The 22,868-nt window shown below is 44.7% G+C and overlaps 1 protein-coding gene across 2 annotated transcripts in view; it reads left to right on the forward strand.

The window, feature by feature from the left end:
- Positions 1–22,868, forward strand: part of PRRT2 (proline rich transmembrane protein 2) — a 414,525-nt gene that overhangs the window by 242,738 nt on the left and 148,919 nt on the right. The window lies entirely within an intron of this gene.

Raw genomic sequence — 22,868 nt, forward strand, 5'->3', positions numbered from 1 at the left:
TCTTTGATGATACCAGCCCAAACCAGTACTCCACCTCCACCTTGCTGGCGTCTGAGTCGGACTGGAGCTCTCTGCCCTTTACCAATCCAGCCACGGGCCCATCCATCTGGCCCATCAAGGCTCACTCTCATTTCATCAGTCCATAAAACCTTAGAAAATCAGTCTTGAGATATTTCTTGGCCCAGTCTTGACGTTTCAGCTTGTGTGTCTTGTTCAGTGGTGGTCGTCTTTCAGCCTTTCTTACCTTGGCCATGTCTCTGAGTATTGCACACCTTGTGCTTTTGGGCACTCCAGTGATGTTGCAGCTCTGAAATATGGCCAAACTGGTGGCAAGTGGCATCGTGGCAGCTGCACGCTTGACTTTTCTCAGTTCATGGGCAGTTATTTTGCGCCTTGGTTTTTCCACACGCTTCTTGCGACCCTGTTGACTATTTTGAATGAAACGCTTGATTGTTCGATGATCACGCTTCAGAAGCTTTGCAATTTTAAGAGTGCTGCATCCCTCTGCAAGATATCTCACTATTTTTGACTTTTCTGAGCCTGTCAAGTCCTTCTTTTGACCCATTTTGCCAAAGGAAAGGAAGTTGCCTAATAATTATGCACACCTGATATAGGGTGTTGATGTCATTAGACCACACCCCTTCTCATTACAGAGATGCACATCACCTAATATGATTAATTGGTAGTAGGCTTTCGAGCCTATACAGCTTGGAGTAAGACAACATGCATAAAGAGGATGATGTGGTCAAAATACTCATTTGCCTAATAATTCTGCACTCCCTGTATACTAGATGGTGGACCCTGATTGGGGGTCATAACAAGGCTGCAAAGCTATTTAGAAATGTATTGTTGTTTTTTATTGGCGGCTGTGTGTTGACAGTAAAGAAAGAGAAAGCATTATCCGAAGCCTCCTCTATCCTTCGCAAAAGTGGCAACCTCAGGCCGAAGAGAAAGAAATATGCAATAGTAACATTTTGTATTACATACTGATTTAAACGGGTTTCTCCTCCTGTGTGCGCGTCTTGAACAAACTCATGGTTGCAACATTAAAACCACTGTGCAGATCCTGAATGAGAAGTGGTGAAGAAATGCCGCAGACACAAGATAAAAAAAATCAGAAATCATTCTAAATTATTCCTATGGGATCTTTTGGGTCTCTCTCTTTTTCACCACTTCCTCTTCGTTATTCCGGGCCTTGCAAATCAATACAGTTCAATAAAACACAATCATTCTTTATTAACACAAGCACATTATATTAACCTCTCACTATTCTTGTGCACCTAAAGCACGAAGCAAGGCTTTGTAGCCTGTAAAAAGGAGAGTCTCAAGAGAGAGCAGTTCCAGCTTTTGATCCCAAGTGTGCCAGAGTCTTTACGGTCTTTACAGGGGTTCTTTAAATGTCCTTTGGTTGGGAGAATGCATAACTTTGGCTGTGCCATTATGTGCTGCAGGAGCGATAAACAATTTATCAACCACATATGTAACATGTGCCCTAATGTACTGATATTAAGTGGTGCATTGAAATCATGTTAAGGTGCATTCCTAAGTAAAAGTGTAGAAATGTATTTGCATGTTTTGATAATGCTATTAATCAACTGAAATATAGAACATGTATGCATTTATTTTCAATGTATTTGGATTACAGTATTACAGTTAAAAGTTGTATATTCACAGTTATTCACCATTTATTATGCTAATGAGAAGGAATGCACTTATAACTATGTAATTCAAGTATGCATTAAATTGTTTGTTAAGTTGACTCAAGTGAAGGCCTGAAATGTTTTTCGTTTGCTTAACCCATAAAGTATAGTTTTGCTCGCTTTGTATTATTCTTTATTTGCTGGTGCATCTATGCAAGTCTACAGGTAATGAAAGCCATTTTGTGTATTTGAAATAAAGGGGTACAGGAGCATATGTTGGCAAGGACAAGAAGCGCTAGTGGACTGAAGAAGAAAGAACTCCCTTGTGTGCCCTGGGATCTGGGAGGAACCAAAGGTCGACCTGATGTTTGGTTTGTGGGATGAAAGTCTAAAGGGAGTAGCATATTCCATCTCGACACGGAAGAGGAAATACTACTGGCGATGATGATGTATTCTCGAAGGTTCTACAAGGTCTAAAGAGATGTTCATTTAGTTAGGTGAGGCAGTTCTTTCCACCCTTTGATTAGAGCGGATTCCCTTGAGACTTAAAGAGTTAAATATCTCTCTATTCATAAATTGGCTGATTGGCACCACGCTATGCACATCTCCCTTGCAGAGTTTCTACTGAGGTTTCTGTTATGCTGACACTTTCTGACTAATTTCCCTTCTTCTTCATTTATGGGAAATATTTAGGATTCCTTGTAGCTTAGTTAGAATGTTAGATTTAATAAGCTTTCAAATTATTACATAAGAGGATCACAATTTTTATGCTGACCACCAGATTTTACTCCTCATTGTACTGCTGCAATGGAAATCCTTGTATGGCTTATGCTTGTGCAATTTAATCTGATTCAGCACTTTACCTTCGCCCCTCGGGATTCTGTACTCATATAGCATGTTTTTGAGACTCATTTATATAAGTCTTGCCTTAAATTTGTACTAAACCTTTAAACTTGAACTTTAGGCTCCGAGATTTAATGTGTGACCAAATGCGTTAAGCTGTCAATTGATTTGAAAGTGTTGATTTGAACTCTCCTTACCACTCGGAATTCCTAAAAAGGACAGTCAGAATAGGAGAAATGAGAATTTGGGCAAGAAGCATTCTCAGTTGGTGATAGCCAACTCAGTTGTATGCATCCGTCTTCCATTTAACACCCAGTAAGTATGGAATGCCTACCCAAATGTGTGAACTGCTGCCCCGCCATCATCTGGCAGATGCTTCCTCAGCTGGGCCATGCACCTCTGTGACACTACAGAGGTGAGGATTCCATGAGAGCCACATATGTATCAGCCACCAGTACTCAGGCCCGTATTTATACTTTTTTAGCGCCGCTTTTTGATGCAAAAACAGCGCAAACTTACAAAATACAATTGTATTTTGCAAGTTTGCGCCGCATTTGCGCAAAAAAATTACGCAAATGCGGCACTAAAAAAGTATTAATATGGGCATTAGTGTGCTACCGTCATTCTATCCCCGGGACTCACAATCAAACATTGTGACATGAAACTTATGAGTACCAAGGTTCTGCAAATTCCTCAAGGTGGTTGGGTCACAGATGGCATTATAAAGAGGTTAAGGCTCCTCCATTTCACGAGAGGGAGGAGATGCAGCTGATAATCCTAAAGTTCCTAAACATGGTACAGAAGGACCACTTTGCGATGATGGTTAAAGAAAGTATGAGGGCACCTACAATTCTACGTCCAACTATGGGACATAGTGACCATGTGAGAAGTGGCAGATCGAGAAAAAGAGGTAAAAGCTAAAATTATACAAGACAGTAGCTGCTCTAGATGTTGCCAGTTAATAATGAGGGCTATTGTGTGCCAATCATCAACATTGTAATGTAGGTTATTTCTGTCAAACTCCCCAACACCCAGTCGACACGCATGGAAGAAAAACTCATAGTGGTAGACAAAGAACCCTAGCGTTAAGCACTGAATGAGGGAGTCACCCAGCGGCAACAGAAGATAAGGAGCACCAAAGCCCAGAGCTGCTATGGGTATTATGGTGGAAATGCACCACATGAGAAAGAATACCAGATAGAAAACCCAACTGCTTTGCAAAATTTGTGCTGCTTTATGACCCTATGCTGCAAACATAAAGGCCCCCACCATAGACTGAGAAACAGTGTGAAGCCTCAAGAATCTAGAAGATGATCCAAAGAAATCCCTAACAGAGGAATGAAAGACGAGGAAGTCCATGTCATACTGGAGATGTGCACATACACACAGAGGAATCAGACACCTCAATGTATTTCCACTCATTTTATCAAATATGAGAATATCTCACCATCCCTCCACCAATCTTGGTATGTTTAAGGAATTTTTATTTTCCATATATTCACTATCAGGTACTTTACCAACCTTAGCATCAAATGTATGTGAAGAACAAGTTACTTACCAAAGCAGTACCTATTGGAAAGCAGACATGAAATTGGACTCAAACCAGAAAGTCTTGCAGGACTGAGGGGCAAAATGCCCGTTTTGGTAAATTGAATGTCCAGACAATAGTACTTCATGATCATATGAAGGGATGCTCACATAGCTGCCTGGCATATGTTTGGCAGAGGGACTTTCGCATTGGTGAGGTAAAAGGGGAACACTGCAAACTGAAAATGTTCCTGTCCCACCATGAACCGCAGGTAATGCTGGTGGGCTGGCAGGACATGAACATGGAAAAAGGTATCCTGCAAGTCCAACACCACCATTCAGCCTCCAGGGTCGAGGGCAGATAAGTCCTGGGTAGGGTGAGCATTTTGAATTTCTTCTTCCGGAGGAAGAGGTTGAAAGGGCACAGGTCAAAAACTGGCCACAAGCCTCTGTACTTCTTTGACCAGAAAGTAGCAGGAATATTAACCACATCCTACTTCTAGTGCTGGCACCCACTCATAGGCCTTTTTAGCCAAAAGCTTTTGGAGCAAACTGGAGAAGATCGTCCATTAGTCACTGGGGAAACAGTGGAAGGTGCAGCAGGAAAGAGAGGAAGGGTAAGGTGACAAGGAGTCACAACACGGTTTGGCCACAACCCCAATAAGGTGTCCGGCAGTGCATCATTAAATGGAAGTAGGGGCTCAGAAGATGTTTACACCAGTTAGAGGACTACTGTCAATGCATTGGGCTTACCCTGAAGGTGGGGAGCTGGAGGTCAAGTATATGGCTGCCCTGAGCATTACCTTGGCGTAGGAAGCAGATTCCTCCATGGCTGGTCCATGGGGCGAGAGTAGGCCCATTTCTAAGGATGTATCAAGACCACTACCCTCCTGCAAGTCATCATACCTATAGTCCTTCTGGTAGGGTTGAGCAAAATCTTCACTCAGGTCATATTTGTGGTTTGAGTGCGTACCGAAAAGGGAATGCAGCATGTGTGTTCTCCCTTGTGAAAGCTGTTAATCAAGTAGGGGAAGCTGTGGTATTAAGGGCAACTTCGGTCGAGGTCTAGCTGACATGGAAGCAAACTATTGGGAATTTCTCCTTGGCACTGGCATCAAAGTGCCCTGGGTAGGCATAGCAAGTGGAACCAAAAGTGGGTTTGGGATGCAGGGTCCAACTGGCACCAAGAGAGAACCCGCCGGCGGGAGGGACTGTCTGCTCCTTGAGGCCCGAAGGTGTGGCAAAGGGAGTCAGTAGGGAGCCGAAGAGCCAGGACATAGCTTCAAAACACTTCAATGTGATCTGGTGTGGCTATTGGTCTTGGAAACTCAGGTTGCACCAGAACCAGCTGTGGTATTGGCTCAGAAGTCAGCCAACTTTGGGTGTGAGATTAAGAGTTGTGGGCGCAATGGGGTAGAATCCGCTTTGATTTTTGACTTACCTTACAATTTGTACCTTCACAAAGACTGCCTCTAGAGTGACTTAGTCGACTCGGGCAACTGGACACGGATCAAACTTTTGATGCGGACTGCGACTTGGAACGGTACCGGCGAGGGACCGGCAAGTAACCTTCTCCTCACGATCCCTGATGGCCATTGGATTCATTGATGCGCAGTGGCTGCAAGCCTTGAATTGTGGCATACCTCATGGGGATCTGTCATAGACATTTGTTTGTGACAGTCCCTGCAGGGGAACATTTTGGGGTAAATGTCTCTGAGAGACAAAAAGGGGGCTCCAGATCTGCATCTGGTGACGTAGTAAGATAGAAACTGATGTGAGTGCACAGCAGTGGTGCTTATATAGGCTCTGCATATAATTTCTGGAGTGTGACAGCGTCACTGTGGCCTGACGGCATGCTGAGATACTGCTGAAAAGTTTCCAGATCCAGTCTGACGCCTGTGGAATATTTAAAAGGTGAGGAATCTGTGGCTACAAGTCTCTATCATAAAGTGATTTTACTAACACAGGACTGCCTCATACCTCTCATGTGACCTTCCCACAAGCAAGTGAAATTTGCTAAATTTATGATGCAAAATGCATTTCTCATACAGGCACGTGATCCTTCGGATAAGCATTCCAAAAAACTGAAAAGATTTCCCCAAAGTACTCACAGATGACAAAACCTTAACAAACAAACTTCTACTAATATTTTCCAGCTATGCTTCCCAGCTCAAGCCACAAGGCTTGAATCATTGTACCAGCTGCATGATTTCATAGGAATTTCAGGTCGGTATTCTCTGTTCCATTCCAGTCTTCCTGTATATAAGGGACTTTTACCCCTGAACTTCATCACATCAAAGTAGTCACTTCCCCCTTAAAAAAATTGATCTGTGGGGCATCTAAGAACCGTCTACATATGTGATCAAAACACAAGAAGCCATTTATTAAAGTCAAAATGCAAAGGCAAAATGCTACTTCCAACAAGCCATAAATGTAAAAGTTAGACCCAGGTATTTTTTTTATGAACTAACAACCTCTAATTTAGAACTTGCAAGTCACCAATTAAATTTCAGTTTTTTATCCCCAAATATTAACATTTCAGTTTTTTCTAGCTTAACAATCAATTGGTTACTTAAAGAGTACCCTTAAAGAGCCTATAGCTTACTTTGAAGACACAAGGAGGTGGGGTAGTGAGTGGGTGAAAGTATAATCCATTATTGCTAAAACATCTGCACACAGGAAACAAGCGACATGTCCATGTTTTAGGTGAAAAGGAGTAGGTAATTAATAGCTTAGGCCCTCATTATGACATAGACAGTAAATGCCGCCTACCGCCACGGCAACGGCTGCCAAAAGACCGTCGCTGTGGCTACCTACCTTCTTCCATAATATGACTGTAGCCAGAATTCTGCCAGAAGGCTGGCGGAATTCCAGGGTATGGTCATGGCGGAGGACGGCGGTAAGGTGGCGCTGCTGCCAACAGCAGCACCACACCAGTAGACCACCGCAGACCGTATCATGACGCATGATACGGTCTGGCGGTGTTCTGCTGGCGGACGCTGCTGCTGGCAGCACCGCCACGTTCCGTCTCCTGCCGGGTGACCCTCTGCAAGCAGGTAAGTCGGGTGCTCCGACAGGGGAGGGGGGCGGGGGGTGTTGTGTGTGTGGGGGGGTGTATGTTTGTGTCTGTGGGGCGTGTGTAATGTGTGTGCGCATGAATGAATGTGATTGTGTGTGTATGTTGTGATGTGTGAATGCGTGTGTTCTTGTATGTATGTCAGTGTGTGTGGATGTGTGTGTGCATGGATGTATGCATGCATGGGTGAATGTGGGTATGCGTTTGTGTATACATGTGTATGTTTGTGCGTGTAGGTGTGTTTATGACGGGGAGGGATATAAGGGGTGGGGGAGGCTGGGGGAGGTCTCTGGGGAGGAGGAGGAGGGCAGGGGAGACCCGCTATCAGTGCCAGGGAAGGAATTCTCTGGCACTGATAGTGCCTACTGCCATGGTTTTCTTGGCGGTAAAAAAGCTACGGAAACCATGGTGGTGGGCGGGGTCATATTACTTTAGGCGGGATAGTGACGGCCACAGGGCTGGAGACTGTAGTCTCCAGCCCGGCGCTCGTAATTGCCATGGCAGTCAGTGTGGTACATTGGCGGTTTGGCTTGTGCCAGTATTACCGCCACTATAACACCGACCGCCGGGGTCGTAATGTCCCCCTTTGTCTGTTACTCAGCTAAATAAAGACCAAACAGGGATGGAGCAAAACACATTCCTCTGTAAAAAAACATTTTGTTTGTAGGGATGTGTTGTGTAAGTAGGATATTTAGATCAATTTCAATTTGGGAAAAACACGAAGCGAATATCTTATGAGATACCTAAAATCCCAGAGGAATTTGTCACCTTTATAGTTTTTTTAGAGGGTCTCCTAGTCCATCAAATCACAGACATCCCGCAAGTCCATGATGCAGAAGCACATTCTACATGATGTTTTAATAGACCTCGGTAATGCAGTTTAGTGGTGGATTGCAGAAAGTTCACCCTGACGCACCCTTGCTCCCAAGGAACTATAATCGTTTACTTTGACCAAGGGGATAAGTAAGCTAGAACGAATTTGGAACATATTTTTTTCAATCCCATCGAGCAGAAATTCAAATGATGCAATGGTGGATCAAACTAGTCCCCCTCTTAAAAATGGGCGTAATGTTTGTTCCTTGTCAAGAATTGGGATACAACCTGTTTCAGTAATCTACATAAAAAATCGAACAGACTGAGTCACCCCTCAATCATGTCTGTAACTTGAAACTGTTCTAAGAGTTTGTAACGTCCTGGAGCCAAAGTTGAAATCATTGACAACATCACCATTTAAATACAGATGATATCATAGATGCTTTTAACCCCTGGCCTACCACATATTAGCTCCATTCTGAGAGTTTCTTGCTTCTGTTAACTAATCAAATATGAATGCAATAGTTGGTCCACAATGTTTCGAGAAACAGCACATTAAAAAGATAACTAATTCGGTAATGTGTATTGATTTCACATTTTCAAAACGTTTGAGTCCCCCGAGGCAATTACAGAGGGCATTATTTGCCAGTTTTGCTTTTTCCTCTTTACCTATCGTTTATATTTGCTCTTATGTGCTTATATGTTGACATACGTGATTCTTCTCCGAATTTCTAATAACTGCATAAGCTAACATGAATGGATGCTTCAAGTGCTCTACATTAGGTAAACAGAATTTCATATTTATTTTTGGTTTCACAATATCAATTACAAGGCTTCTAGATGACTTCGTTTGGAACACACTATTACTTATCAAAATAGAAACGAGGGGATGATACCAACTTTATACATCTTTTGCCAAAGCAGGGAGGGCATATAGTGGAGGAATGTGAGACTCCGCATTTTCTAACAATTTCAAATTCTCAAGATTTGAGCAAGTACATGGACACTAGGGTTAGATCAAAGGCAAGTTAGGTGCCTATTTCTAAATTATATCAGACAATTCATATAATCAACTTTTAGGGCTATCTGATCACCACTCTCCAAGGCCATAGCATGAAAAGGCATAAACATTCAATAATGTGGAAAAGAGACAAAGATAAAGTCTATGGGGGCGAAGCAAGAATCCATGGTAAATGTACGCCCTGCAGGAATATCTAAAAAATAACAGCCCCTTCAACAATGTAGCTGGCTCGGAATGGAGCCGGCGGACTTGAAGGGGTGCGACGGGTGCAGTGGCACCCGTCGCGATTTTCACTGTCTGCTAAGCAGACAGTGAAAATCTTTGTGGGGCCCTGTTAAGGGGCCCCTGCACTGCCCATGCCAGTGGCATGGGCAGTGCAGGGGCCCCCAGGGGCCCCATGGCACCCGTTCCCGCCATCCTAGTTCCGGCGGTGGACACCGCCAGAAACAGGCTGGCGGGAAGGCGGTCGGAATCCCCATGGCGGTGCTGCAAGCAGCGCCGCCATGGCGGGTTCCCTGGGCCAGCGGGAAACCGGCGGGAAACCGCCGGCTTCCCTTTTCCGACCGCGGCTTTACCGCCGCGGTCAGAATCGCCCAGGAAGCACCGCCAGCCTGTTGCCGGTGCTACCGCCGCACTCCGCCATGGCGGTCATGGACCGCCAAGGTCAGAATGACCCCCAAAATGTTTCCCAACCTGCCACTGCAGACTGGAAGAGCAGTGTTTACACTACTAGCTCGATGTTGCCATTTGAACTATTGGGAAAGCTGCCACTTCCTTTAACCCTATGTCGATGTCTTCATTAAAGAATGCCTATGGAGCCCTATGGCTGGGAACTATATAATGTTAAGTAAGGCAACACTTCGGCATTGTTGTTTTGCTGGGGAAAAGTTAGTAGCCCCATTGGCTAGCACAGGGTTACCTGATGGCACTCCAGTCTAGCTAACTCCTGAATGGGTCTCTTAACTGGGTACTGAAAGGTATCAAACTAATCGTGACATTAAACCCAATCTGATTCCCAGGTCAAATTTAATGTCACTATTGAATTTCTGCAGCTTTTAGAAAGTTGCCACTCTATGCCCTAGCTCGTCCAGGGGCCTCACAAAGGCCCTGGCCCACAGACAGCTCCATGCCGGCCTGGGGAGATGCGTGAATGACCTCTAGGCTTAAGAACAAAGGCAGCTACTTCAGCCCAAGGTGTCACCTCTTCTCCCAGGGTGGCCACTAGGGATGTTAGCCCAAAAGGAGAGCTTCAAAAGGGAAGCCGCCTTTGAAGGACAAATGGTGTTAACACTCCCAAACAGGCAGCCTTTCATTCATGTAGACAAGCAGGAGACAGGGACAAAGAGGGAAACACAGTGCCCAAACCGGTTTTCCTGTGGGCATGTAGCCCTCGGGTAAGCACAACTTTATGGTGGGCTACCAAGCTCCTGACAACCGAGGAGGGGACCCAACATCCTGAGAGTAGCTAGAATAGTGCTCTCTGGGTTAGCCAGATGCCACATTTGCAGGAAACATGTCACCAAAATGGAGGGGACCCAGTAGCCCATTGGCTAGTGACTGCCTGGTCCCCACAAGGTACTTTCCTGGAATAAATATGGCACCCCTGGCACCCTGCCTGTCAGATCACATTGGATTGTGAGAAAGAACCAAAGTAGGACTGCCTTGCTGCCCTTGAAACTGCACAAAGAGAAGCTGCACCATTGGAAGGACTGCACCTGCTGCATTTTAGGCTAGTGAAGTTTGGACTGCGCCTGTGGCTCCTGGCTTGGGGAAAATTTGATTTCAGACCTCAGATCAAAGCAGTGACTCTAAAGATCAGATGACTGATCCCCTGGAACCAGCTCCAGGTACAAAAGAGCTGAAAAAGCCCAAACTAGCAAGTTGGTAGCCACCGCAGGAGTTTTACAGCAACCTGCCACCAGGTGCATGAAGTGACTGATCCTTAATGGCCAAAAGTTGCACCCGAGTCTGCTGGACCCAGGAGTGCCATCAAAGTCCAGATTTGTCTTCCAAGGGGGGCACTAGCCCCACCAAAGGGTTCTGCCCCAAACTTGGTGCAAGAAGGCCAGTAGCCCAGCATCTGCTGGCCATCTACTGCAACATAGAAGACTTCGAGGGACCCTAACTTCTGTGACCAAAGTCGCTCCACATCACTTGTGGACCAAGGAATAACTACAAAGTCACCCGCATCGACTGCACCTCAACCAGAGCATCCTTGAACATCTTTCGCCTGTATCTTCAGCATCAGGACCACCCCACTAAAGTCTATGGTGGTCATCCTGTAAGGTTTGGAACTTGCCTTAAAAATGCTCTGGTGGCCAGGTAACTGTCCAGATTATCCTCTCTGGCCCCCTAGACCGCCATCCTGTCAGATTTGATGCCCAACTAACTCTTTCAAACTTTTGAAAAGTTTATAAGCTTTTTGTTGACCAATGCTTGTTTGCGGTTGCTTTTTAAAGTATTAATATATTCTAAAATCTGCATATTCAGAACCCTGTATTGGATTGTGCTCTCCAAGGTCTCTAAAAATTCATAAAACATATTCTATATGTTTATACATTTGTGCCCTGGTTTTTTTGTGTTGTGTGACTTTCTTATTTCATTGTTTGGTACTGTTAAATGCTTTACATTAGGTTCCTTCATTAAGTCATGCTGCTTGAAGCCACAGCTACCCATGGGTGAGCTAAAAGTAATACAAACAAACCTGACTGGATCCAAGATAGTTTTGTGAGTGTATTCCATGATAACACCCCACAGCCATAACATATAGTACACCCAAATCCTCACAAGGTCAAATTCACAATTGATCTGAAGTCATAGTGCAGTATTTGAAGGTTTAATTGAAATTAATGTAAGAAATCTCCCCTCCTCCCAATGGTGATTACCATAGTCAAATGATTCAAAACCATGGATATTAGGTGAATAATGAGTGACATGCTACCAAATCTACCAGACATCCCAAATACCCAAATCTTCAAGAAAACATACAAATCCTACTCCAGTCACTAATTCACTCATCCCACGAAAGTACATACCAGTGCTGATAAGCTCTAATTTTCGTGGAAGTCACTGAAACTAGAGTTTTTCCTCAACATAGCTGTTGCACGTTGATGTGTATAGGTGTGAGTAGGTGTAATCTTCAATTTGGTTATATGATCCATCGGCAAAATGCCCATTATGTAGAACAATGCAAAGATTGTCCTATTACTTATGATGCAATCAATGCCCCAGGTCTGCCCCTGAAGTCTCTATTCTTTCATTGTAAGACATTTTGATTCTTTTAATCCTAAAATCGCGCTGATAACTAACAAGGCTTAAAAAACAAATTAGACAATGCCCTAACTAGCAACAGCTTTGGCAATTTTAAACTCTGACATCGTCCCTAAGCTTTCTTTCTGCAGGTCAAGCGAAGCAGCAAGAATACTTTCTTGCTAAAAGTGAATGTAAGCTAAGCAGAGTCACCTCTCTGCATTATGACACAACAAAGCCTATAAATGCCTAGAGATTTGTGAGGTGCATGCTACACAAAATAAAGATTTATGTGCAACTGAATATGACAAATTGGGACCATCAGTAAAACGTCAAATCAATGGAGTGTTTATGCAAACGATTTGACTTACTAACTCAGATCCCAAATTCTTATCAATCAAACCTGTGGTACATGGAATTATAGAATACAGTAGGATGAGAAAGAAAGGTGAGGGCATGTATCAGGTTATTGGAATGATGAAAAAGAATGATCAGAACATTAAGAGCTTACACTTAAATAACCAACGCCGGGAGGCCTGCAGATCTATTTTGTAATAAGCCGACTTGGGAAACATTTGGTTACAAACTGGTGAAGTGATGCTAAGGGTGGAGGAGGGAGTTTGTTGTACTCTCATTCATATCTGCCATCTTGTTTAATTTTGCTGCCTTGCCCTGAGGATTAAAGTGCAAACCCTTGTCTCAGTAATTTCGACCAGACTTTGAAGGGTGAGAAGCTGAGAGCAGTGTAGGTGATATTTTCAAATGGTAAGTCTACAAAAAAACACAGAATCTGTATCTCTCCTTTGACTCATCCCAAACCTCATTTTACTATTATGATCTCCATAATCCCTTTCTATAGACTCTTCCCTTCGCCATCTCTTTTTTACTCATTACAAATCTCATCTTACTAATATGATCTCCTGTAGGAGGCTGGCCTGGCTTGTAGTGGGTACCAGAGGTACTTACACCTTGTGCCAGGTCCAGTTATCCCTTATTAGTGTAGAAGAGGTGTTTCTAGCAGCTTAGGCTGATAGAAGGTAGCTATGGCAAAGCAGCTTAGGCTGAACTAGGAGACATGTAAAGCTCCTACTATACCACTGGTGTCATATGCACAACATCATAAGAAAACACAATACACAGAATTACTAAAAACTAATGGTACTTTATTTTTATGACAAAATGCCAAAAGTATATCAGTGAGTACCCTCAGTATGAGGATAAGTTATATACACAAGATATATGTACACAAACCAAAATTAGGTAAGTAATAGCAAGAAAAGTAATGCAAACAGTGTAGAATTACAATAGATTGCAATAGGAGCACATAGGTATAGAGGCAACACAAACCATATACTCCAAAAGTGGAATGCGAACCACGAATGGACCCCAAACCTATGTGAGCTTGTAGAGAGTCGCTGGGACTGTAAGAAAACAGTGAGGGTTAGAAAAATAGTCCACCCCAAGACCCTGAAAGGTAGGTGTAAAGTGCACTTACTACCCCCAGAGAGCACAGAAGTCGTGATAGGGGGATTCTGCAGGAAGAACAAACACCAGCAATACAACAACAGTGGATTTCCGGACCTGAGTACCTGTAAGACAAGGGGTCCAAGTCCAATAGTCGCGACAGTGTCGAGAGTGGGCAGGAGCCCAGGAAATGCCAGCTGAGGGTGCAAGGAAGCTGCCATTGGAGGGAAGAAGCTTGGAGTTCTGCAAGAAAGAAGAAAGCTAGGGACTTCTCCTTTGGAAGACGGATGTCCAACGTTGCGATGAAGCTTGCAGAGGTGTTCCCATGCAGAAAGATCGCAAACACGCCTTGCTAGCTGCAAGGGTTGTGGTAGATGTTTTTGGGTGCTGCTGTGGCCCAGGAGGGACCAGGATGTCGCCACTTGAAGCAGGAGACAGAGGGGGTGCCCCGCAACTCAGGGAGCCCTCACAGAAGCAGGCAGCACCCGCAGAAGTACCTGAACAGGCACTTGGAACTAAAGTGAACCGGAGTCCATGCGAAGTCACAAAAGGGAGTCCCACGACACCGGAGGACAACTCAGAAGGTTGTGCACTGCAGGAAGGAGTGTCAGGGACCCAGGCTTGGCTGTGCATGAAGGAAATCCTGGAAGAGTGCACAGGAGCCGGAGCAGCTGCAAATCACGCAGTACCCAGCAATGCAGTCTAGCGTGGGGAGGCAAGGACTTACCGCCACCAAACTTGGACTGAAGAGTCACTGGACTGTGGGAGTCACTTGGACAGAGTTGCTGCATTCCAGGGTCCACGCTCATTGGGCTGAGAGGGGACCCAGAGGACCAGTGATGCAGTCTTTTGGTGCTTGCGTTAGCAGGGGGAACATTCCGTCGACCCACGTGAGATTTCTTCAGAGCTCCTGGTGCAGGGAGGAGGCAGGCTACCCCCAGAGCATGCACCACCTGGAAACAGTCGAGAAAGCCGGCAGGATGAGGCGATACAAGGTTGCTAGTAGTCGTCTTGCTACTTTGTTGCGGTTTTGCAGGCGTCCTGAGCAGTCAGCGGTCGATCCTTTGGCAGAAGGTGAAGAGGGAGATGCAGAGGAACTCTGGTGAGCTCTTGCATTCGTTATGTAAAGAATTCCCCAAAGCAGAGACCCTAAATAGCCAGAAAAAGAGGTTTGGCTACCAGGTTAGGAGGATTGGCTACCAAGAGAGGTAAGAGCCTATCAGAAGGAGCCTCTGACGTCACCTGCCGGCACTGGCCACTCAGAGCAGTCCAGTGTGCCCCCAACACCTCTGTTTCCAAGATGGCAGAGGTCTGGGACACACTGGAGGAGCTCTGGGCACCTCCCCTGCGAGGTGCAGGTCAGGGGAGTGGTTACTCCCCTTTCCTTTGTCCAGTTTCGCGCCAGAGCAGGGCTGGGGGATCCCTGAACCGGTGTAGACTGGCTTATGCAGAGATGGGCACCATCTGTGCCCATCAAAGCATTTCCAGAGGCTGGGGGAGGCTACTCCTCCCCAGCCCTTCACACCTATTTCCAAAGGGAGAGGGTGTAACACCCTCTCTCAGAGGACATCCTTTGTTCTGCCTTCCTGGGCCAGGGCTGCCTGGACCCCAGGAGGGCAGAAACCTGTCTGAGGGGTTGGCAGCAGCAGCAGCTGCAGTGGAGACCCCAGAAAGGCAGTTTGGCAGTACCCGGGTACTGTGCTAGAGACCCGGGGGATCATGGAATTGTTCCCCCAATACCAGAATGTTATTGGGGTGACAATTCCATGATCTTAGACATGTTACATGGCCATGTTGGTCGGAGTTACCATTGTGACGCTATACATAGGTAGTGACCTATGTATAGTGCACGCGTGTAATGGTGTCCCCACACTCACAAAGTCCGGGGAATTCGCCCTGAACAATGTGGGGGCACCTTGGCTAGTGCCAGGGTGCCCACACAAAGTAACTTTGCACACAACCTTCACCAGGTGAAGGTTAGACATATAGGTGACTTATAAGTTACTTATGTGCAGTGGTAAATGGCTGTGAAATAATGTGGGCATTATTTCACTCAGGCTGCAGTGGCAGGCCTGTGTAAGAATTGTCAGAGCTCCCTATGGGTGGCAAAAGAAATGCTGCAGCCCATAGGGATCTCCTGGAACCTCCATACCCTGGGTACCTCAGTACCATATACTAGGGAATTATATGGGTGTACCAGTATGCCAATGTGAATTGGTAAATTTAGTCACTAGCCTGTTAGTGACACATTTGGAAAGCAGAGAGAGCATAACCACTGAGGTTCTGGTTAGCAGAGCCTCAGTGAGACAGTTAGGCATCACACAGGGAACACATATAGGCTACAAACTTATGAGCACTGTGGTCCTGGCTAGCAGGGTCCCAGTGACACATAACAGACATACTGACAGCATAGGGTTTTCACTATGAGCACTGCTCCCTGGCTAGCAGGATCCCAGTGAGACAGTGAAAACACCCTGACATACACTCACAAACAGGCCAAAAGTGGGGGTAACAAGGCTAGAAAGAGGCTGCTTTCTCACATCTCCCAGTTAGCACTTTCTGGATTCTTCCTCTTCTAGCCCTCAGTTATTCCATGCAATCCAACTAACATACTCACATGTCCACCGCTCAAAGTAACTCATATTTCCCTATACTAATACTAATACTATACTCATATTTCCCTATACTAATTCACCACCTAGAATAGCATGCCTGGCCTCTGACTGCTGACATTTACCAGCCCGTTGAAGATGTGCTTAGTGTGTTGTGGCGCTGTTAGAGTTTGTGCTCTTTAGTGAACACAGACTAGGTTGCGAGCATGCGCTAATTCTGGGAGGACAAGCTCACAAAGGCACCATCTTTCTTCCAGCGCCCTCACAGCCCTTTTCCCCAAGATGAAAGTTCTAAAGTCCATATTCCCAAAACAATACGATCAGCAAGCAGTTCTCAATTAAACCGTTCTCTGGTTGAACACATATACAGTTCTGTGCGTCATCTCACACTCTTCAGGGAACTCTGTTGAGGGGTCAGGGTGGGACCAGAGGGTATTGTGCTGGGAGCTCTATCCTATACAGGCACCACATTCCTCACAGCGACCACACAAAGCTTTTGGATGAACACAATATGAACAGCTCACAGTTCCCAAATAAAGTGTAGTGTGCACTTCAGCAAAGATACCTGCAATATACAAGAGGGGAGAATTCAGTTTCATCTCCAAATAGTTTCCATGGAGACTTGGCTACTTGAAAAAAGATCCACTCTATTAGGATTGGTTTCCCTAACAGTTTGGGGTTAACTTCGATTCTGACTAACTCATGCCTACGGTCCCCAGAAATGGATATGAGAGCACTTTTCACCTATCCAGAGTTTACCTGATGATCTGAAGAAGCTCCTAAAACCCAAGCCAATGGAGAGGACTGCAGCAGAATGAATGGTTGTGTTCCTCTAAGGAGTTAGGATTAACCCCAAAGACTGTGCTGTTGAAATCTGCTGAAAAAGAGGTAGACTGCAATGTGTGCTGGGAATGTGGTTTGCACAGCCAGAGGCTGAGATTGTGTGTGCCTGTACTGCTGTGATGTACTTAGGGGCATATTTATACTCTGCTTGCGCCGTTTTAGCGTCACCAATTTTGATGCTAAAACAGTGAATCGCTAACTCCATATTTATATTTTGACATCAGACCCGTCAAGTGTCAAAATATAGGAGTTAGCGTCATATTGTGGATGCAGCAAACTACCTTGCGCTAATTAGATGCAAGGTAGGCGTTCTCGTCTACAATATCACACTAACCCCTTACTACCTTATTTATACTCTGGTACAAAAATAACGCACACGGAGTAGGCAGACCCAAATAGTGCTGTTAAGCCTGCTTAGCGCCATTTAACGCCTGGGTCTGACCAGGTGTTAGGGGACCTGTGGACCCATTTCCATGGCTAAACGCCATGGAATGGACCCACAGATGCCCACCTCAAGCCCCAGGAACACCCTTACCCACACCACAGGGACACCATAGGATGGGGGCCCCATCCTGGGTAAGTAGAGGTAAGTATAGTATTCCATTTCTTGGAATGTACTGGCAGTCAATGCGTTTTTCGTCGATACTCGACTTTCTCAAGGCTCCAAACTAAAACTACAGCCCAGATTTCAGAGGGCCTAGCACCTCCTTGTGCCACATTAGCATACTTTTTTATGACGCCAATGTGCCTCAATGAGGCCTAATTCACGGTTCCCTATCTACAAGGTGACGCAATGCATGCATTGTGCCACTTTTGTAACGCTTGCTTCACATTATGCATGTAAATGTAAATTAGCACTTGTATAGCGCACTACTCACCTGTTAGGGTCTCAAGGCACTGTACTCATACTGCTATGGAACCCCTCCTGGCTTTTCCCTGTGAGGCACCCACTCCTGAGCACCCCCAGGGTGAAGCCAGGCATCCAAGCGCTGTTGGGGCCGTTGTGGAGATTAAGCAAGCTATTGCCCAGCGTTGCAGAGTGGGACCCATGAATTAGATTAGGCACCAAGGCGAGAATTATCTGGTCAAGGGGAATTGAGCCCAAGACCTGCTGAAGCGGGACTTGAACCCTGGTCTTGAGCCAGATCTCTGCTTCAGGGTCTGCTGCTCTAACCATTGAGCCACACTTCTCATAATGTATGCAGGGGGGTTGTTCCCCTGTTAGGGGGACCACACAAATGGCACAGGGGAATCTAAGAAACTCCACCACTCCATTTCTAGCGTCTATTTTTAACGCCTGAACAGAGCAGGCGGTAAAAGGGGGCATACCATTGTTTTCAGTGGGCCCCTATGCACTCTACAGGATTAGCGCCAAAATGTGGGCGTTATTTCTGCACAGTACATCAATAGCGGAAAACATTTTGACGCTATTGCCCCTACTCTGCACAATGGACACCGTATATTAAATACGGCGCATGCATGGTGTTGTTAGTGGGTGCTAAGGAGCACAAGAAAAGTGGCGCTGCATTGGATGCAGTGCCACTTTTCTTAAATTCAGGCCTTTGTGAGTGAATCAGTACTAGAACAGCAGGGGGATGTTGCATCGAATTAGCTGTAGGAGCTAATTAGTGGATGGAGGGGTTCAGTAGGGAATATACTGCAGTAAACATTCTGAAGGAATAGCCAACAAGTCCTCCAGAGCAGCCACCACCACGGTTATCTAGTCAGCAATTAAGGTATTCATGTTCAGTTCACACCACTGGAGACAGTACTTCAGAGAGTATCAATGAGGTCTTGATCCACCAAGGAAAGTAATATATTACTTCCTCTGGGTTGAAAGGATTCTAAACCACCAAACTAGTCAGCTGTTTGCTTTGTTGCATAACAGGGGATAGCAGAAATTAATGAAATTCCTAGAAATGCTATTCAGGAACTAATTACATCTTGTGTGACACTTACACTTTTATTTCCTGATCACTCTAGTTAATTAAATTCAATATAAACATTTGCCAGCATATAAATGTAAAAAAAGACATGCTTGAAGGCACACCAGTATGTATCGCGGTGCGCCTAAGTAGGGAGCAGATGTGGTAATGGAACACAATAGTAACGATCCAGCGAAAAGGAGCTGGTTAAACATTTTCTCATGAGGACGAAGGACCCTTTGCCAGTTCTGTACATCATACATTTTGGCCATTGGTTAATATGTTACCTGACCGTCATCGAAAGAGAAATAATATATAAAAGAGACGAAAATGAGGAATATACTCCTTGGACAAATCGATTAGGCATGCATACTGAGACTGAAAAGCCTGATAAAGAAATGACCATCGATGGAGCTGTTATTCTGTGGAAAGCAATGGAGCGTTGTTCAGTCATTACAAATTATTGACCTAGTCCCTAAAGATAAGCACGGTTGATTAAGTTTCAGCCATGGTTCTTGGTACTCACAAAACTAACAGATATGAGTTTTAGAATTTCACTTCTATTGAACAGGTTTTTAATGACCGAAAATCTATGTGAATGCTGTGTTTACTGAACTTGGAACAAAATGTATTCAAAACCGCAGAGAAAAGGCATAGCTCTTAGCAGCTGTTAATATGATGTACAGTGGATTTGCTGGAAAGGAGTATGGTGTACTGAGTAGATATTTTTAGAGGGGAAGGCATGCCTTCAGCTTAGTGCTTGGAATGGGATGGAGGAGGTGTAAACTTTTGGCTTTACCACAGTCAGGATAAAATTGTGTAATTCAGGGAAAACCACTTACCTCCATATCCCTGAAAATGCAGACATATGACACTTTTCACAGATCACATATCAAGAACTGTCTCGATTCAGATCTGTAAACCTACATGCAATATACATGATCTTGAATGATCCACCACCATCTCCCACTAATGTGCAGTGCTTCTTTCCTCCCCAGGTAGGCCAATGCTATAAAATAGGTGCACTTCCCGCCGCCTTACAAGTACATCGAATCTCTTGAGAAAGTGTCTCAACTATGACGTCTATTTCGTTGCCCAGATGCACATCTTTTAAAAAAGCACATATTCTGCTTAACCCTCTTTGATATTGTATTAATGAGAGAAAAGTCTCCCTTGCCCATAGAGTTTATATCATTGAAAAAAGGGGTTTCCCAAGTAAAGTGGAGTCAAAAGCAATGCCTCACATATCAAAACCTGTCACTCTTCTTCGAATGGAACTTGCTTCTTGTCTGTCTTTTAGTCTCCGTATCACTAACCAGTTTCAAACAGATTCGGAATATGCTTTAATCTAGATTCTTTCCAAGTACATATGCACAGCATGATACTCACAGGTAGGCAAAATAGTGGCCCTTTCATGCTACCCAACTAGCACTCAGTCATCAGAAATTACAAGTGAGCAGATAACTTGAATAATTCTAGGAGTTTCCATATTTGCTACCTTAATATTCCTTTAATTATGTATAATAGATTATGAAAAAAGGTGTAGACTAAGGGAAAATAAATAGCAGAAAACTCTACAGTAATTTGTTTAACTAAATCGCTCATTAAGTAGACAGAAATCCACTTGTCTATGCATCCATTTCTATTCTCCTCTCCTTACTTAGATGTTCCCCTCACCAGTTTATTTGAATATGCTCTACAATCAGCCATTTCATGTTTTTTCATTCTTTTTCGTTGTGTCCATAGTATATGCGATGGGTACCAGAGGTGCTTAATAGTTCTTCCTCCTCATTGTATTTCTGGGCTCAGTCATATACCAGTCTCCCTTATTGTAGAGTCAGTGTATGCCAGGTCACAAGTACACAGAATAGAATAGATGCTGTTCTTCATAGTTTTTATGCTTCTTAAGGATCATCTCTGATCCAGAAGTATTGTTCTTAAGTGCTTTCTCAAAGGACATGCGCAAACCACACCAAAACCGGCCTCTATGGGTGAGAAACCCCACTTTTAAAAAACACATACTTGTTTGCTGAATGTTTAAATTGATAGTGCTGATATTGATTTAAAACGTGTTCATTTCCAGTTACTCATTAATAAAGAGCACACAGCATAACTCAGTTGTGTCTCTGTGCTAGTGTGAGAGGAGAGTGAGCTAACGAGGGATAGGAGCTATAATACACGTTTTCAGTTGTTTTCTGAATGCCAGAAATTTGGTGGAATGATGTATGTGTTGAGACACATTGTTCCAGGTATTGAAAAGGATCAGTCACCGAGGGACTTACAGTCAATTTTGGGGACTGTGAGGCGGTTGAAGATAATGTCGTGGAATGGCCTCGCTGGGAGTATTTTTTGAGTCTCTTCTGCAGGTATTTTGGAGCTGAGCTATACAGGCATTTCAAGGTGATCGTTTCTTTTTACATCCCGCCAGTAGAGCTTTCTATGATGTAGGGTGATATTTTATGTTTTTACACCAAAGAATGAATAAGGTATGAACTTTTCCTGCCCCCTGTTGGCAACAAAAAATTACCAATCGCAATTATTCTTTCCAGATGCAGTCAACCCCCGGAAATAATTAATTAATTTCTTAGGAGACAAAAAATTGATAAGCAGGAAATAAGTCAAGAGATGGGGTACACCCACCTCGTTCTCTAGATACGCCCTGTGCTTATCTGTGTTACACAACATTTGTTCATCTATTCCAATTTTTCCACAGTCTTTGAATCAACTGCTATTTATATCATTTTAACTACCCCACGTCCATTGCCCTATTTAGGTTCCTTTTGACCAGAAAATGCACTGTACTATCAGCTGGTGGAGCTTTCTGTGATGTAAGATGGTGTTTATGTTTTTACAATGACAACATATTAAACAAGGTATAAGGTTTGTCAGCCCCCTCTTGAAAACACAATAGATAACAATCAAAATGATTCTTTCACGATGCAGTCATCCACAAGGAAATAATTAATTACTTTGCTGCCGAAGACTTCCTCATAGTTACTTCTGAACTATGGAGGAATGTAACATTCTGCAAGGTGGTAGAAAGATGAGGTGCTGCAACTATTTAGACCCTTGGACCTCCTCTTTTATTAGGAGGCATTTAATTTTGTGCCGCCTGGAGGTGAGCAGAGGAACTGCGGCTGCACAGGTAACTCTTCATGTAGGAGGAAGCAATTTCATGCTTTGCCTTTTGGTGGTTAAAGACTGAATTGCAAATATAAAAATATCACAGTTTCGTATGCACATGAAAAAGCTATCTTGTTCTGCCATTTGGGCTGAGAAGTAGAAGTTAAGCTAGAGAAGAACTTAGGGGGACATTATGACCCCAGGGGTGGGCGGTAATGTGGCGGCAGTACTGCCAACAGGCTGGTGGTACATTAAGCCACATTATGAGAATGGCGGGTTCGCTGCAGCCAACCCGCCACTTCTCCACTCAGACCGCCATGGCGGTAGCAGCCCCCGGGCCAGAGATGTCAATCTCCATCCCGGCTGCCGCTATAGTGCCGCCAGTGGCATTTTGAGCCAACCTACTGCCATGGTTTTCGTGGCATTAGCAACGCCATAAAAACCATGGCGGTAGGTCCTACCAGTGACAGGGAATTCCTTCCCTGTCACTGGTAGGAGGCTCACCCCCCCACAAACTCTCCCCAGACACGCCCAGCCCCCATCCATCCACGCTCCCCCCCCTTCAGATCCCACACCTCCCCATGCACTCACACACCCGCAGATACGCACCTGGCATACACACATCCATACACGCACACATCCAGTCATGCTCGCACACATCCGTACACACATTCACGCTGACATGCAGACATGCTTTCACATATCCATTCTTACACGCATTCACACATGCTA

Source organism: Pleurodeles waltl, chromosome 7, assembly GCF_031143425.1.
Source record: "Pleurodeles waltl isolate 20211129_DDA chromosome 7, aPleWal1.hap1.20221129, whole genome shotgun sequence".
In the NCBI taxonomy this organism is placed as follows: domain Eukaryota; kingdom Metazoa; phylum Chordata; class Amphibia; order Caudata; family Salamandridae; genus Pleurodeles; species Pleurodeles waltl.